Genomic DNA, 18,165 nt, shown 5'->3' on the forward strand with positions numbered 1-18,165 from the left:
CTGGTAAGCTATTTTTACACTGGTCTCACTCCAGAATGCAAGCAGTTTGTTCAGACAATGTGCAATGGGGAGTTTTTTAGCAAGGAACCTGATGAAGCACTATCATTTTTTGACTACCTTGCTGAGAGCGCACAACAGTGGAACACTCATACTGATCGAGTTCCATTAACAGCACAGCCACTGAGGGCTATTTCTGGCGGGGGTAGATATGAGCTTAAGGGAGACACTCATGTTCAAGTTCGAATAACTGCATTGACTAGAAGACTAGAGGTCGTGGAAATGGAAAAAGTGAAGGCTGTGAAAGTAGTAGAGGCATGTTCTATATGTGCTGATTCAACCCATAAGACCCAAGACTGCCCGATAATGCCAGTATTTCAAGAAAGTGGGTCTGAGTCGATGCAATCAGCTAACTGGGTCAATAGAGCACAGAATCAGTCTTTCTCCAACACATATAATCGGAGGTGGAGGAATCACCCAAATTTCTCATGGAGAAATGATCAGCCTGGTCGGTCCCCACCCCCTCAGCAGCAGCCATTTCATCAGGGTGCTCCTCAGCATCAGTATCCGTCATATCAGAATCCTCAGAGCTATCCTTATGTAGCTCCTCCTGGATTTCAGCCTCATGTAGCTGCGCAAAGTCCTCAGCCTTCATCATCTGTGAAGAAGACTCTAGATGACAGTATGGCACAGATGACCAATACACTTCAGCAATTCATGCAGATTCAGGCCACCACAAATAATCAAAATACTCAGGCCATAAATGAGTTGCGAGGTACTATTAATAAGATGAGCACAACCTTGAACACCCTAGAGAAAGGAAAATTTCCAGCACAGCCTCAGCCTAATCCTCAAGTATACAGATGACAACAACATCAAGTGCATAATGTCTCAGGAGACGTTATTGAGACAGCGAAAGCTGTTCTTACTTTGAGAAGTGGGAAGGAAGTTCCCTGACCTGAGATGACCATAGACACAGAGGTAGTTGCTCCTACGCCTCAAGATGCAGCAGAGACGGATGAAGTTGAAAAAGAACCAGAGGTAGTAAGACCAGAACTGAAGAAGCCTATGAGTGCAGATGCTGAAAATAGTAAGGGATACCAACCTGTGGTTCCCTATCCTCAGAGATTGGCAGCTGGCCAAAAGAACAAGTATCACACGGAGATTCAAGAGATTTTCAAGCAAGTGAAGATCAATATTCCACTCTTGGATGCCATACAACAAGTGCCTTCATACGCAAAATTTTTGAAGGACTTGTGCACAGTGAAGAGGAAGTTGAATGTAAAGAAGAAAGCTTTCCTAATGGAGCAAGTTAGTGCATTGATATTGAGTGAGACTCCTCAGAAGTTTGGAGATCCCGGCTCTCCCAACATTTCCATTATGATTGGTGACTCACGCATTGGGAGAGCTTTACTTGATTTGGGGAGTAGTGTGAACTTGCTACCATTCTCGGTATATGAGCAGTTGGGATTGGGTGAGCTGAAAAAGATCTCCATCATGCTACAGTTGACTGACAGATCAGTTAAAGTACCGAGGGGTATTGTAGAGGACTTGTTGGTCCAGGTGGACAAATTCTACTACCCAGTAGATTTTGTGGTTCTTGACATGCAGCAGCCGGTCTCCACTATTTACCAAGCTCCTGTCATCCTAGGAAGACCATTTCTAGCTACATCAAATGCTTTGATCAATTGCAGAAGTGGAGTTTTGAAGCTTACCTTTGGGAACATGGCACTTGAGTTGAACGTTTTCAACGCTTGCAAGATGCCATCACATTTTGATGACACAAGTGATTTGAATGCTGTGGAGAGTTTGACACCAACAGATTTTATTTGCTCAACTTCTCCCTTATCTGATGATGATTATATTTTTCAGACACCTGAATTTTTACTTGATGAGAAAATTGATCATATCAATGAAGATGACTTTGATTTTTTTGATTGTTTTGCAGATTCATCTTTACCACTTGAAGTACAATTTGCGGGAGTAAGATGGAAACCCCAGTTCGAAGCTCTACCACTGCCAGACATACTTAGATCTTCAGAGGAAGAAGTTCCTCAGTTGGAACTAAAACCGCTTCCTCAAGATTTAAAGTATGTGTTTCTTGGACCTGAAGAAGGCACTTTTCCGGTGGTGATTTCCTCAAAGCTAAATCAGAAGGATGAAGCCCAGTTGATTGAAGTATTAAAAAAGCATCGAGGCGCAATTGGTTGGACAATAGCAGACATCAAAGGCATTGATGCCGCTGTATGTACCCACAGAATTCATCTTGAAGACGATGCTAGATCGGTTCGTGATGCTCAACGTAGGCTCAATCCTACCATGAAGGAAGTTGTGAAAGAGGAAGTGCTTAAGCTACTTGCAGTGGGAATCATTTACCCCATCTCAGACAGTAAGTGGGTAAGTCCAACTCAAGTGGTACCAAAGAAATCTGGTTTGACTGTCATAAAATCAGAGTTGATTCCAACTAGGATGGTTACTGGCTAGAGAATGTGCATTGACTATAGAAAACTTAATTTAGCCAGTAGGGAGGATCATTTTCCTTTACCATTTTTGGATCAAATTTTGGAAAGAGTAGCTGGTAATGCATATTATTGTTTCTTGGATGGCTACTTTGGTTATTATCAAATTGCGATAGCGCCTGAGGATCAGGAGAAAACCACTTTCACCTGTCCTTTTGGCACTTTTGCTTTTACTAGAATGCCTTTTGGTTTGTGTAATGCTCCAGCTACTTTTCAGAGATGCATGATGAGTATTTTTTCTGACATGATTGATGATATTTGTGATATATTCATGGATGATTTTTCTGTTTTTGGAAAATCCTTTGAGAGTTGTTTGCATAATTTGGCACGTATTCTCCAGAGATGTGAGGAAAAAAATCTTTTACTTAATTGGGAGAAATGCCAATTTATGGTCACTCAGGGCATTGTCTTGGGACATTTGTGTCTTCTGAGGGTATAAAGGTCGACAAGGCAAAGATTGAATTAATATCTAAACTTCCTATTCCTAGGACGGTTAGGGATATTCGTTCTTTTCTTGGTCATGCTGGCTTTTATAGGCAATTTATTCAAGAGTTTAGTTCTATAGCAAAACCTTTATGCACTCTTTTACAAAATGATATTGAATTTGTTTGGACTGATGAGTGCCAAAAATCTTTTGATACCCTTAAGAAATCGCTTACCACTGCACCTATTGTGCAACCTCCGCAATGGGACCTTCCCTTTGAGATTATGACAGATGCTAGTGACTATGCCTTAGGAGCTGTTTTGGGGCAGCGTGTGGATAATAGACCATGTGTGATTTACTATGCTAGTAGAACCTTGAATGATGCCCAGAAAAATTATACCACTACTGAAAAAGAATTGCTTGCAGTGGTTTTTGCACTTGATAAATTTCGGGCTTATATTCTTGGTTCTGCTATTACTATTTTCACTGACCACTCTGCTCTTAAGTATTTGTTGGCTAAGAAAGATGCAAAACCACGCTTGATTCGCTGGATTCTATTACTTCAAGAGTTCAACATCAACATTAAGGACAAGAAAGAAGTTGAAAACGTGGAAGCTGACCACCTTTCTAGATTGTCATCATTTCTTTCTTCACATGTCAGCCTTCCTCTTGATGATAGTTTCCCGGATGAGCAGCTGTTTGTGGTTGATAGAGCTCCCTGGTATGCTGACATAGTAAATTATCTGGTGACTGAGCGAATGCCTTCTGAATGGTCAACCCAAGATAAGCGTCGATTTTTATCTGAGGTAAAACATTTCTACTTTGATGACCCATATCTTTTTAAATATTGTTCGGACCAATTGATTCGAAGATGCATTCCTGATGATGAGTTTTCTTCGGTTTTGAGATTTTGTCATATGGGTGCATGTGGTGGCCATTTTTCAGCAAAGAAAACAGTATCAAAAATTTTGCAAAGTGGTTTTTTCTAGCCTTCCATGTTTAAAGATGCTTATAATTTTTGTAAGGCTTGTGAGCCTTGTCAAAAATTGGGATCCATTAGCAAAAGAAACATTATGCCTCTTTCCCCTATTCTGACTTTAGAAATTTTTGATTATTGGGGAATAGACTTCATGGGACCTTTTCCGGTTTCTTTTGGAAACATATATATTCTTTTAGCTGTGGATTATGTTTCAAAATGGGTGGAGGCCATTGCTTGCAAAACAAATGACCATCTCTGTTTGCTCGTTTTGGCATGCCTAAAGTTATCATAAGCGATGGGGGTTCTCATTTTTGCAATAAACCATTTTCTACACTTGTGAAGAAATATGATGTTACACACAGAGTTTCTACCCCTTATCACCCTCAAACAAATGGGCAAGCTGAATTGGGAAACAGAGAAATAAAAATCATTCTGGAGAAAACCATCAAGCCTAATAGGAAAGATTGGTCGATTAAACTTCTTGATGCTTTGTGGGCTTATAGGACAGCTTTTAAAACAAATCTAGGGATGTCTCCCTATCGATTAGTTTATGGTAAAGCTTGTCATTTACCTGTTGATATTCAGCATCGAGCTCTTTGGGCCATAAAACATGTTAACATGTCACTTGATGAAGCTTCAGGGTTGAGAAAATTGCAGATCAATGAATTGGATGAAGCTCGTCGGAATACTTATGACAACGCGCAACTGGCAAAGGAGTGCATGAAAATTCTGCATGATCAGAAAATTCATCCAAAGCATTTCACACTTGGCCAGGAAGTTCTTCTTTACAACTCTTGCTTGCATATTTTTCCTGGAAAGTTGAAATCCCGATGGAGTAGGCCGTACATTATAAAGACCGTTCATCCTCATGGAGCAGTAGACATTGTCAATCTGAAGAATGGTAATAGCTTCACTGTCAACGGACAACGTCTAAAGTCATTTCTGAAAATCTTTGATCCACATGAAGAGATCTTGCTTGTGCAAGACCCTAGGGAAGTGTTTTAAGTTGTTTTTCCTTCTTTACAGTTTTCTTTACTTGCATTTATTTTATCTGTTCTTTTGCTTTGGTTTTATATTTCATGTTGATTGTTTGTTTTGCTTGCTTAGTTCTGTGCACTTTGTTTTCTTTCATTCGATTCATTGAGGACTATGTCTCTCACTAGTTGGGGGGTAGCATGTGTGCACAGTTTTAAAAAAACTATATATAAAAAAATAAAAAAATAAGATTTGAAAAATGTGATGACCCGCTTTTACGTGTATTTTCACTGAATGGCTGTTTTTAATTTAATTAATATATTAGTTTATTTATTTTAAATTAATGTGTTTTAATTGGTTTTTAATTTATTTGAGGTGGTGTTTAATTTATTTTAGTCGTTTTACGGTTTTTAATATTGTTTTCAGGGATCTGTTTTTGGTTTCCGGAGTGAGAATTGGACCTCATTTCTTTTCTTTTCTCTTTTTCCTTTTCCCTTTTCTTTTTTCTTTTTCTTTTTATTCTTTTCTTCTTTTCTTCATTTTTTATTCCTCTTTTCCTTCCCTGTTTCTCTCTCCCCGCGCAGCTCTTCTCTCTTTTCTCCTTCCCGTCACCGCCCCTTTGACCGCCCAGTTCTCCGCCGTCCGGCCACCGTTTAGTGCACCACCACCACCATTCCCTTCCCCTTCCACCAGAGATCATCCCCACCAATTTTTAGAGCCATCGGACCAGCCGTTAGCCTTCGAGAGCCGTCGGAAGTTGCTGCACATGCTCTATTTTTGCCCCTGTAGCCGTTTGCTTTTGCAGCCCAAAACTGCAGCTCGTCGGTGGCGTGGCCTACACCACCCACCCAGTTTTCTTCCCCTCTCACCGATGAACATCCCCACCAAGTTTCACCTCCATCCGAGCCACCGTTAGCCGCCACGAGCTCCTCCAAGCCATACGGTTTTTCACCGTTTTCGGCACCGTCGCACCACCTCCGACCACCATCTTTTCACAGCTTCTTCCCCTACCTCTTGCCGACCTAAACCACCCATTTCAGGTCTCGATCCGTTGCCGGAGCAGCTCCCACGAGCTCAACTCCGTTCAGCCCCTTTTTGGCCTTCGACCGCCATTTCCACCACCACCCACGGCCAAAACTCATTTCCCTTAGCTTCATAAATATCTCAAGGCCATTCCCTATCAATCCCGAGCCTTGGTTTGTCCTCGTTCAAAAGTGGGTATTTTACAACCCACGACCACAGTGAATTTGCACTGTTACGTTGCTTTCCTTCCGCCGTTTGCAATGCCGCGTCTTTTCTAAAAGTACCATATAGCGCTGTAAGTATTTTCTAAACCCTACTTTCAGATTGAAATATATTTTGCTCATTCAATAATTATTTATCTGTTGGTTGGCTGATTCCGGACTGAATCCAAGGAATTCGCGGGTCGGATGGATGGAGGACGGAGTTGCTTGTTTTATTGATTTATGGATGGTTGTTTATTTTTGTGCATTGATATCGCATTTACATGGTGCATGCACATGCATTTTTATTTAATTGAGAAAAGCCTGTTTTATTGGCGTAAGTGGATTTTCGGGTGCGTGTGTATCACGACCCCAAGCCGGAATAAACTGAGTGACGTCCCCTGAGTTGTCGCTGGGCGACGACGGGAGCGAGGGCTAGGGGATGCTTGGCTACGAACGTGCCGGGCGCGGAACCGGGCATCGCTCTATGCACCGACTCCGTGGCCCTTCGCTGGCGAGGGCCAAAGGATGCTTGGCTACGAACGCATGGGGTGCGGAACTGGGCATCCCTCGTTAGGTGTCACATGCGTGGTCGTAACCTGTGGTGTGGCACTGGAGCCAGGGTGTGCGGATGACTCCTAGGGGAGGTCATGGTGCATACGGATTAATTGGATAATGGGTTGAGATGGATATGGGCCAAATGTGACTTTTGGCGTGATATTTGGAAAGGATACGTTTTTGGGCCAAATGGGATTTTTGGCATGCGTGGAAAAAAAAAATGTTTTTATGGGTTTTGAGATGTGGTTTATGAGACATGTGCATTGGGTATACTTCATGCATATTGTTTGAGTTTTATTTGTTTTTATCTGGTGGTTTTTGGATTTTACTTACCTGTGGCGCCATTTTTTGGTTCCGTAGATTTTGGTGCAGAGTTCGAGGAGGAGGAGGAGGCTGAGCCCGAGGATGCGGCTGTTTTTAAAACTATATTTGTGTTATGTAATATTTTATTTATGTATGTTTTAAACAGCTTGTATTATATTAAGAAAAATTTTAGTACTTAGTTATATGACTTTCATTATCCGCTGTGTTTCCTTTTGCACATTTGTTGCTCTTACACACACTTGGCACTTGTCTTAGGGTGGTGACCCGGGTTGTCATCATTCGGACGTCTCGATTTCCCCGTGTCCGTGCATGGGGATTTGGGGGCGTCACAGGTGGTATCAGAGGGGTTTGACTCTGGGTAAAAACCACATGTCCCGTAGGTAGAACCAGAATGTTTTAAGGTTGTGTTTTAAAAAAAAAAAAATTATGTTAAGTAAAGTTGTTATTTGTTTTGTTTATTTGTTTTATTTGTTTGAACTTGTTTGTTTGTTTTTATTTATTTAGTTATGTTTTTGCAGGCTGGTTTCTTTTGTTTTGTGTGATGTGGTGTTGGTCTTTGGTTCTATTTTTTGTTGTTGTTTGTTTTATTTGGTTTTGTTTTCTTAAAGGGGGTCAAATGCTGTGGTGGCAGGAAAATGGGGAGGCCAAAGAAATCTACTCAAGAGCCACGGGACAATACGTCAAGAGATGACTCCATAGCCCAAGCCATACGGTAGATGACAGAGTTTATGCAGCAAAATTTTAGGCCAAAGCAGACAGGGCCTTGGCCACAACCAGGGGGACCTTGGCCACAACAAGGGGGTCCCTGGCCGCCACAAGGAGGGCCTTGTCCCCAACAAGAAGGACTTTGGCCGCAACCAGGAGGTCTTTGGCCATATCAGGGAGGGCCTTGGCTTTACCCGGGAGGATCTAGCAGCATGGTGCAAGCCGGATGCACCTATGGGCGCTTTCTGGCGCATAGGACCCCACACTTCACTGGAGAAGAGGATCCGCTTCAAGCTGGAAAGTGGATCAAAGACCTGGAAAGAACTTTTGAGGTGTGTGGTTGCACCGAGGTGCAACAGGTACTCTACGCCAGCTATCTGTTGCAAGGCACCGCTTTTGATTGGTGGGATACCAAAAGGGTGATGTTAGAAGCAGAGTTGGGATCATTCGCCGCTATAACCTGGCAGCGCTTCAAGAAAGAATTTAACGACCGCTTCTTTCCCGCATCGGTAAGGAAGCAAAAGGCAAGAGAGTTCTCAAATTTGGTCCAAGGAGGCATGACAGTGGAATAGTACGCCCAAAGGTTTATAGAACTTGGGAGATTTGCTCCCCACCTTATCGCCACAGAGGAGATGCGAGCTGAGCGTTTCCAGGAGAGACTACGCCCTGATATACACCTTATGGTGGTCAGTCATCGGATATCCACTTTTCAGGACTTAGTGGATATGGCCACCCTTATAGAGCGGGAGAATAATCTGAGTATGGGCTCCCCTCCAGGACATAAGAGGTGAAGTTTTTTTGGTGAAGGAAGCAGCTCGGGTTCACCTCAGAAATTTATTCAGCGGACCGGAACTCGACCTCAAGCATCCTCAGGTGTTCATATGGGAGGACAAGTGCCAATTTGTGGAGCATGTAATAGAGCTCATGAGGGCGAGTGTCGGCTGAGTGGTGGACCCCAGTGTTACCGGTGCGGCCAAGTGGGACATATTGCTCGGGAGTGCCCCGTCAGAGTTCAAGGAAGCAGTGGAGGTAGACACGGTGGAAGAATGAATCCAAGGCAAGCAGTGCAAGCTTGGGTTTATGCTGTCACACCCGGAGAGGTGGATGATGAGGCACCAGCGACCCATGATGCTAGAGTAATTACAGGTATGGATTAATTTAATTTAATTTTATGTTGGATTTAATTTTGGTGTATTTGGTTTCTCCTTTGTTATTTTGGATTTCATGGGTTATGTGCTTGGTTCAGGGAGAGTCCATTTGTATGAGTTTTATGCTTGCACTTTGTTTGATTCCGGTGCTTCACAGTCATTTGTATCTTCCACGTTTGCGCGAATGTGTAATTTGGTCACGGAACCTTTGCCAAAGTCATTGGTAGTGGCTCTACCCGATGGTGAAATGGTGTGGTGTTCCAAGGTTGCTTTGGGATGCCCGTTAAATTTTGATGGAAGGTTCTTGGATGCTGATTTGGTTGTGTTTAAGCTGTTGAGTTTTGATATCATCCTCGGGATGGATTGGCTATACCGATATTCTGCGAGTATTAATTGCAGAAGTCGGGTAATTACCTTTCAGCTTCCAGATGGTGATTGTCTGGAATTTGCGGGGAGTAAGTTAAAAGAAAAGCTGGTAATTATATTGACAATTCAAGCAAGAAGAGAGATTGCATGGGAAGCGGATGCATTCTTAGTTCAGATGGTGTCTACGCCGTCCGAGAAGAAGTCTTTGGTAGACATTCCAGTTGTGGAAGAATTCCCCGATGTGTTTGTGGATGACTTGCCCGGACTACCCCCTGTTCGCAGGGGTGAGTTCGGTCCGGTCCGGTCCGGTCCGAGGAGATTTTGTGGACCGGACCGGACCTATTCGGTCCAGGGTTTTCCCACCCTGGACCGGACCAAACTCCATCAGGACCGGTCCGGTCCGGTCGGTCCATTCGGTCCAAGGTTGACTTTTTTTTTTTTTTTTTTTTTATCTAATGACATTTTTTTTAATATTTATGTAATTATACTGTAATATATTTAATATATATATAGTATTATATATATATATATATTAGTAATATGCTAATACTATTAGTCTATTAGTAATAATACTATAACTAATAAATATATATAATAATAACTATACCATAACTAATAACTATATGTAATAATAGTAATAGTGATAACTATATATTTATATAATATGCTAATATTTAATGACATTTTTTTTAATATTTATGTAATTATATTGTAATATATTTAATATATATACATATAGTATACTATTATATATATTAGTAATATGCTAATACTATTATATAAATAATATATATAAATAATATTTATTTTTTTTTATTTCTATTCGGTTCGGTCCGGTCCGGTCCGGGGTGAAAAACTCCCGGACCGGGACCGGACCGAATCTTTTCGGTCCCTTAAAAATGGGACCGGACCGGACCGGACCCAATTCGGTCCGGTCTGGTCCGGTCCAAACAGTGTCGGTCCGGTCGGTTTTGCCGGTCCGGACCGGCCGATGCTCACCCCTACCTGTTCGGGAAATGGAGTTTGTTATAGACTTGGAACTTGGAGCGGCTCCTGTACATAAAGCTCCTTATCGCATGGCACCGGCTGAATTAAAAGAGTTGAAGACTCAGTTGCAAGAGTTGGTAGATAAGGGATTTATTCAACCTAGTACGTCGTCGTGAGGTGCGCCAGTTTTGTTTGTTAAAAAGAAAGATGGAACCCTCCGTATGTGCATCGATTATCGGGAATTAAATAAGGTGACCATAAAAAATAAATATCCTCTCCCGCAGATAGATGATTTATTTGATCAGCTTCAAGGAGCAGCCATGTTCTCGAAGATTGATTTGAGGTCGGGATACTACCAGCTGAGGATCAGAGACAAGGATGTGCCTAAAACTGCTTTTAGGTTGAGGTATGGGCATTATGAATTTAAGGTGATGCCGTTTGGGTTAGCTAATGCCCCTGCCGCTTTCATGGATTTAATGAATCGAGTATTTCGACCTTATCTGGATTCCTTTGTGGTAGTGTTTATTGATGATATTTTGATTTATTCCCGAGATGTTGAAGAGCATGTGTATCACCTTCGTCTGGCACTTGGGAAATTGAGAGAACACCAGTTATATGCCAAGCTCAGCAAGTGTGAATTCTGGCTGGAGGAAGTCAGATTTCTTGGGCATGTGATTTCCCGAGACGGAGTGGCTGTTGATGCTACTAAGGTGGAAGCCATTTTATCATGGCTGCGTCCGACTATAGTGCGTGAGATCCGGAGTTTCTTGGGGCTTGTTGGTTATTACCGAAGATTTGTGGAGGGATTTGCTCGCCTATCCAGACCTCTCACAGCTTTGACTCGAAAGAATGCAGAATTTGTTTGGTCAGATGAGTGTGAGAGAAGCTTCCAAGAATTAAAGAACAGGTTGACGACGGCACCAGTGTTAGCGCTTCCAGAACCGCATAAGCCATTTGTAGTCTTCAGTGATGCGTCTAAGTTTGGTTTGGGTTGTGTCCTTATGCAGGAAGGACGGGTTGTTGCCTATGCATCTCGTCAGTTAAAGGACCATGAGAAGAATTATCCGACGCACGATTTGGAATTGGCTGCGATTGTTTTTGCTCTCAAGATCTGACGGCACTTTTTGTATGGGGAAGCATGTGAGGTGTACACTGATCACAAGAGCTTGAAGCATTTGTTTTCCTAGAAAAATCTGAACATGAGGCAGAGGCGATGGCTAGAGCTAATCAGTGACTACCAGTGTGAGATCAAGTACCATCCGGGGAAGGCCAATATAGTGTTGATGCTTTGAGCCGAAAATCGCACTTGGAAGATGAAGCCGAGCCGTCAAAATTGGATTCTTTGCTTTGTGGGATGAGAAGGCTCCTTATGGAAAGTTCGCAGCAAGAAGAGATTCTATCTTTAGTTCTTGATGTTCAGGTAATTGATTTTGAGGAATTGAAGACTCTTCAAAAGAAGGATCCGAAGCTGCTGAATATCAGAAAAAGAGTCAGAAAATCTCGAGGGCTGTTGCATTATAGCATGGATAAAGATGGAATACTTCGGTTTCGAGATCGCAGAGTGGTCCCCAAAGATTCAGAATTCAAGGAGCGGATCATGGCAGAAGCTCATGCGGCCCCTTATTCAGTTCATCCCGGCAGTACAAAGATGTACCGAGACTTGAAGAAAAATTATTAGTGGGATGGAATGAAGAGGGATATTGCCTTATATGTTGAGAAATGCCACACATGCCGTCAAGTGAAGGCCGAGCATTAAAGACTCGCAGGTATGCTCCAACCCCTCCATATTCCTGAGTGGAAATGGGATGACATCAAGATGAACTTTGTAGTGGGTTTGCCGAGAACGCCTAGTGGGAAAAATTCTGTTTGGGTGATTGTTGACCGGTTAATGAAAAGTGCTCAGTTCTTGCCTGTTAATAACACCGATTCCTTGGGTAAGTTGACCCACTTGTATGTCAAGGAGATAGTGCGGTTGCACGGTATACCAAAGAGTATAGTGTAGGATCGAGACCCAAGGTTCACGTTGCAGTTCTGGAAGAGTTTGCAGGCAGCTTTGGGTACTAAGTTGAAGTTCAGTACTGCTTACCACCCATAGACAGACAGCCAATCGGAGCGCACCATTTAGACCCTTGAAGACATGTTGCGAGCGTGTGTCATGGAATTTCAAGGGAGTTGGGAAAACCATTTGCCGCTCATAGAGTTTGCATATAATAACAGCTTCCAGGCGACCATTCAGATGGCTCCCTATGAAGCTCTTTAAGGGAGGAAGTGCAGATCGCCCTTGTGTTGGGATGAAGTCGGGGAGAGTAGGATAATTGGACCCGAAATAATTCAAGAGATTCAAAGCCAAGTTCGGATCATCAGGGATAAAATGGCGGCAGCTCAGAGTCGCCAGAAAAGCTACGCTGATACCAGGAGGAGAGAGTTATCTTTTGAAGAAGGTGATTGGGTTTATCTCAAAGTCTTTCCCATGAGAGGTGTTAAGCGTTTTGGTAAGAAGAGGAAACTGGATCCGAGGTATGTCGGCCCTTTTCAGATTTTGGAGAAGATAGGGCCCGTCGCCTATAGAGTTGCTTTGCCAGAGTATTTTGGGGATATTCATGATGTCTTCCGTGTATCATCCTTGAAGAAGAGCTTTGGACAACAAGAGCCACGCTTTGTCAACCCAGAGAGTATTCAGTTGCAACTGGATCTCACTTATGAAGTTGTTCCGTCGCAGATCAGGGATTGGAAGGAGCAACAGTTGAGGTCCAAAACGATACCTTTGGTTAAGGTGGCATGGGGAGATCCGTTAGCTCAAGACTTCTCTTGGGAGCGAGTAGCGGACATGAGGCAACAATACCCATACTTGTTTGAGTAAAGACGGTACGTTTCTTAATCTTGGTCACAGTTGGTTTATGTGATTTTATGTGGCTTGATTTAAGTTGGTAGTTGATCTTGCAAATTTTGAGGACGAAATTTGTTTTTAAGGGGGGGGAGGATGTGATGACCCGCTTTTACGTGTATTTTCACTGAAGGGTTGTTTTTAATTTAATTAATATATTAGTTTATTTATTTTAAATTAATGTGTTTTAATTGGTTTTTAATTTATTTGAGGTGGTGTTTAATTTATTTTAGTCGTTTTACGATTTTTAATATCGTTTTCGGTGGATCTGTTTTTGGTTTCCGAAGTGAGGATTGGACCTCATTTCTTTTTTTTTTTCTCTTTTTATTTTTCGCTTTTCCTTTTCCTTTTTCTTCTTTTCTTCCTTTTTTCTTTCTCTTTTCCTTCCCGATTTCTCTCTCCCCGCGCAGCACTTCTCTCTTTTCTCCTTCCCGTCGCCGCCCCTTTGACCGCCCAGTTCTCTGCCTTCCGGCCACCGTTTAGTGCACCACCACCACCATTCTCTTCCTCTTCCACCAGAGATCATCCCCACCAAGTTTCAGAGCCATCGGACCAGCCGTTAGCCTTCGAGAGCCGCCGGAAGTCACTGCACCTGCTCTATTTTTGCCCCTATCGCCGTTTGCTTTCGCAGCCCAGAACCGCCGCTCGCCAGCGGCGTGGCCTACACCACCCACCCAGTTTTCTTCCCCTCTCACCGGTGAACATCCCCACCAAGTTTCACCTCCATCCGAGCCACCGTTAGCCGCCACGAGCTCCTCCAAGCCATACGGTTTTTCACCGTTTTCGGCGCCGTCGCACCACCTCCGACCACCATTTTTTCACAGCTTCTTACCCTACCTCTTGCCGACCTAAACCACCCATTTCTAGCCTCGATCCGTTCCCGGAGCAGCTCCCACGAGCTCAACTCCGTTCAGCCCCTTTTTGGCCTTCGACCGCCATTTCCACCACCACCCACGGCCAAAACTCATTTCCCTTAACTTCATAAATATCTCAAGGTCATTTCCTATCAATCTCGAGCCTTGGTTTGTCCCCGTTCAAAAGTGGGTATTTTACAACCCACAGCCACAGTGAATTTGCACTGTTAGGTTGCTTTCCTTCCGCCGTTTGCAACGCCGCGTGTTTTCTAAAAATACCATATAGCGCTGTAAGTATTTTCCAAACCCTACTTTCAGATTTAAATATATTTTGCTCATTCAATAATTATTTATCTGTTGGTTGGCTGATTCCGGACTGAGTCCGAGGAGTTCGGGGGTCGGATGGATGGAGGACAGAGTTGCTTGTTTTATTGATTTATGGATGGTTGTTTATTTTTGTGCATTGATATCGCATTTACATGGTGCATACACATGCATTTTTATTTAATTGAGAAAAGCCTGTTTTATTGGCGTAAGTGGATTTTCGGGTGCGTGTGTATCACGACCCCAAGCTGGGATGGGATATTATCTCAATGGAGCTCCTCTGGTCACTTGCCGTCCAACCCATCCCTCATTTCCCTCAAACGTAGCCACCACCTAAAAAGTGGTCATTTGCCTTTCCATTAGCTAATTTGCCCTTAGTCATTTCGGCTAGCTACCATCTCACCAATGGATCCCTTCATCCATAAATCCTAACCATCCATCCCATTGCCCATCAACCTAGGATGACCCTAAACTGCCACGTCAAAAGGATGCCTAGACAAATTGCTTTTCCAAAAGGCCAAAAAAGCAAGCTTTCCACCCCTAATTTCGGGAAACATAACACTACTACACAATTGTTTTTCCAAAAGGCCAAAAAGCAAGCTTTTCCATTTCTTTATTCCCATCCACTCGGCAACCTCTCACCAAACTCATCTTGCCTTTTTCTTTAACAATTCGGCACCTACCCATCACTCACATGGTCCCTTTTAGCTTACCTCCACTCACCTACACATCATTAAACCCAAGCCCCACTTGCCGGCCAACAAAGCTCCCTTTTCCACAAAACTCTAGTCCACTTACCTAAAAGAGACCCCTAGACACCTTCCTTTAACTTTAGCAAAAGCTGCCCCTCTCAAATAAGGAAATCCTAATCACCCTACTCTCTCACACACAGATCCCTTCACCATCCAACTGTAGCCGACACCTATGAGTGGTAACCAACCAATTTGCCTTTCCACTAATCAAGTCATCCCTCATCATTCGGAAAACCCTACCTACCCACTACCCATGTGAAGCCTTAAGCTCACCCTACCGAATACTCATGCCACCTCACACTTAGTCTTATAACTCTAGATGCCCCTCAAACCTCACGGATCCCTTTTTCACACTCAAATAAATCTCCTTTTCAACCCATGGAAAAATACCCCTTTTTATCTTCCAAGTGGTTGCATATCACATGAATTTAATCCATTCACATGGCAACAACTTGGCAAGCTGGAAGAAGGAGCTGAAATGTGATCCCATGGAAGAAATGAAAAGGAGCCGGTGCATGATTGAATAAAAAATTGTGATGTTCATGTGATTGAATAAAAAAAAAAGGGGAATGAATGAGCTGAAAGTCATTGAAGGCTGCTGTCCACCGAAATTATACATTGAAGAAGTAAGCTGCTGCCTCTCCACCGAATTTGACATGGAAGTCATGAAAGGCTGCTGCCTTTCCACCGAATTGGGGAATATTGGAGAAGGAAGACAACTGGATGGTTGAGACACATGGGTATAAAAAGGCCTTAGAGAACAAAGAAGAGGGAAGGAAGGAAGAGGGGGCTGAAAATATTCAGTTGTGTTCGACAGTTTTTTTTTTGCTTAAACATTTTGTTTGTTTGGCAGTTTTGATTAAGTGTGCAAAGAATTGTTTTAGAGTTTTATTTCATTAAGTGTACTACCTTAATTTCTTGCAAGTGTGCTAGTTGGTTTCATGAAACAAGAGAAATTGTCCTAGAGTTTTATTTCATTAAGTGTACTACCTTAATTTCTTGCAAGGAGGGTTCGGTTGACAGTTTTTGATTTTTCTGAAACATGATACTTTGGTCTTTTGGAGTTCTTTTTTAAGTGTGCTAAGAATTGTTTTAGAATTTTATTTCATTAAGTGTAATACCTTAATTTCTTGCAAGTGTGCTAGTTTGTTCATGAAACAAAAGAATTGTTTTAGAAGTTTTCATCAAGTGTGCTAGTTGGTTTCATGAAACAAAAGAATTGTTTTAGAAGTTTTCATTAAGTGTGCTACCTTAATTTATTGCAAGAAGGGTTCGGTTGAGAGCTTTTGTTTTTGATTTTTCTGAAACATGATACATGGAAGTAGAGGGAATTGAGCTTTTCATTCGTAAAGTGAAGTGAGTCGGTTTAGATTTATTTTTCTAGAGGAGATTTAGTTGGTTTGAATTATATTTTTTTAGAAAGTGAAGGAGAGAGCTTTTGTGTTTGTTTTAGTTTTAATTGGGTAATTTATTTGTTGTTTACTTATTTCATGTTATTTATTTTATTGTTTCTTTAGGCTTTCATTTAATAGTGATTACAATTGTTATGTGTTATTTTGAGAATTTGTGATTTAAATACAAAGACGAATTCTAGAATCTTGGTTTTAGGCATTTTCAATTTTCAATGCATGTTTTGTCAATTACTTTCTAATTTAGTTTAATTCTTAATTTAGTAATTTTTGAGTTTAATCTATTAGTCCTTTACATTCCAATCCGACAATCAAAATCTAAAAACATGAATCTAGTCCATGACTAGTACCCTTTTCCATCCATTGCACATATCATCATCTTGTTTTCTCTTTGTGAAGTTTTTCACATTTTTCAATGAGTTTAATTTTAAGTAACTTTCCCTGAGGAGACGATCTAGGAATTTATTCCTAATTATTACACGACATCCTCCTGCACTTGGGATAGCCTTTGTGCTACTCATTTTTGAGTGAGTCACACTGTAGGTGAGAATCATAGGTGAGACTTTCTACCATCCATGTTTGCCACAATCCCTACAGTTCCTTTTTCCTTTCTTTTATTCCTTTCAATCCATTCATTACACATGCACCCAAAATCCTTTCTTAACACAAAAACTTAGTTTTCAAACATGACACATGAAAATGCATGCAAACAGTATATGTGATGTCATGGCACATCGCACATCAGGTAAAAGACACCAATCACAAATCCAAATGCCAAAATCCACAGACCAATTCCACAAATAAATCCATCCTCCAATCTGGCCCAAAACCCATATTCGACAACAACTACAATAAATTTCCCAACACTTCTTAGACCTAAGACCCATCACAACCAATCAGACTGTAGAAAGCATGTTAGTGTAAAAATATATTTAAATCTCAAGAAAATCCTTTGGAAAATTACTTACAACGTTGAAAGGCAAGTTTGGAAGATCAAAGGTGATGCCAAAACTGGCGGAGCAGCCACGAAGCAGTATTTTTGAGTGATGGTTGTGGGTTTCAAAATTGGGAAATTTGAAGGGGAGTTAAGGGAGAATTGGGTTGGCCATGGAGGGGCTTATGGGGGTGGTGGAGTTAGTGGTGGTGGTTGGAGGTCGTGGGTGGCGGCACATAGAGGAGATCGGCAAAGAAAAAATGGAGCGTGGCCGTGGGACAGTGAGAGAGAGAGAGTGGTGGCTAGGGGTCACGGTGGGGCATGAGATTGGCTAGGGGAGGTCACCGGTGGAAGGGGAAGCTGTTGGTGGTGGCACGGTGGCCAGGTGACGGTGGATGGCGGTGCAAGGAGGAAGAACCTGAATGGGTTTTCACAAGCTGCAGAGAGAGAGAGGGAGCGTGGGGGGTGGAGATTGGGGTGGGGACGTCAGCGGTGGGTGGAGGTGATGGTGAGGTGGGTGGTGAGTTCCGGTGGCTCACAACGGTGGGATTTGAGACGAAGAGACGCACGAGAGGGAAAAGAAGTCGCGCAGGCTGGGGGTAGAAAAAGGGAAGAGGAAAAAGAAAAAGAGGAAAAGGGAAGAAAAATAAAAGAAAAAAGGGAAAAAGGAAAAGGAGAAAAAGAAAATGGAAAGATATTAGATCTAGTCCCTACATCTCGGGGTCTTAAAACTGATCCAACGAAAATGATTTAAAACGATAATTTAAATTAAAATAAAACACAGTAATTAAGTAAAATAAAAT

At 42.3% G+C, this 18,165-nt stretch overlaps 1 pseudogene; it reads left to right on the forward strand.

Annotated features, from left to right (window-relative positions):
• Positions 1-2,310: 2,310 nt before the first annotated feature.
• On the forward strand, positions 2,311-4,312 carry LOC122305527 (annotated as a pseudogene).
• The last annotated feature ends 13,853 nt before the right edge of the window (positions 4,313-18,165 follow it).

Source organism: Carya illinoinensis, chromosome 3 (genome assembly GCF_018687715.1).
Source record: "Carya illinoinensis cultivar Pawnee chromosome 3, C.illinoinensisPawnee_v1, whole genome shotgun sequence".
NCBI lineage: Eukaryota > Viridiplantae > Streptophyta > Magnoliopsida > Fagales > Juglandaceae > Carya > Carya illinoinensis.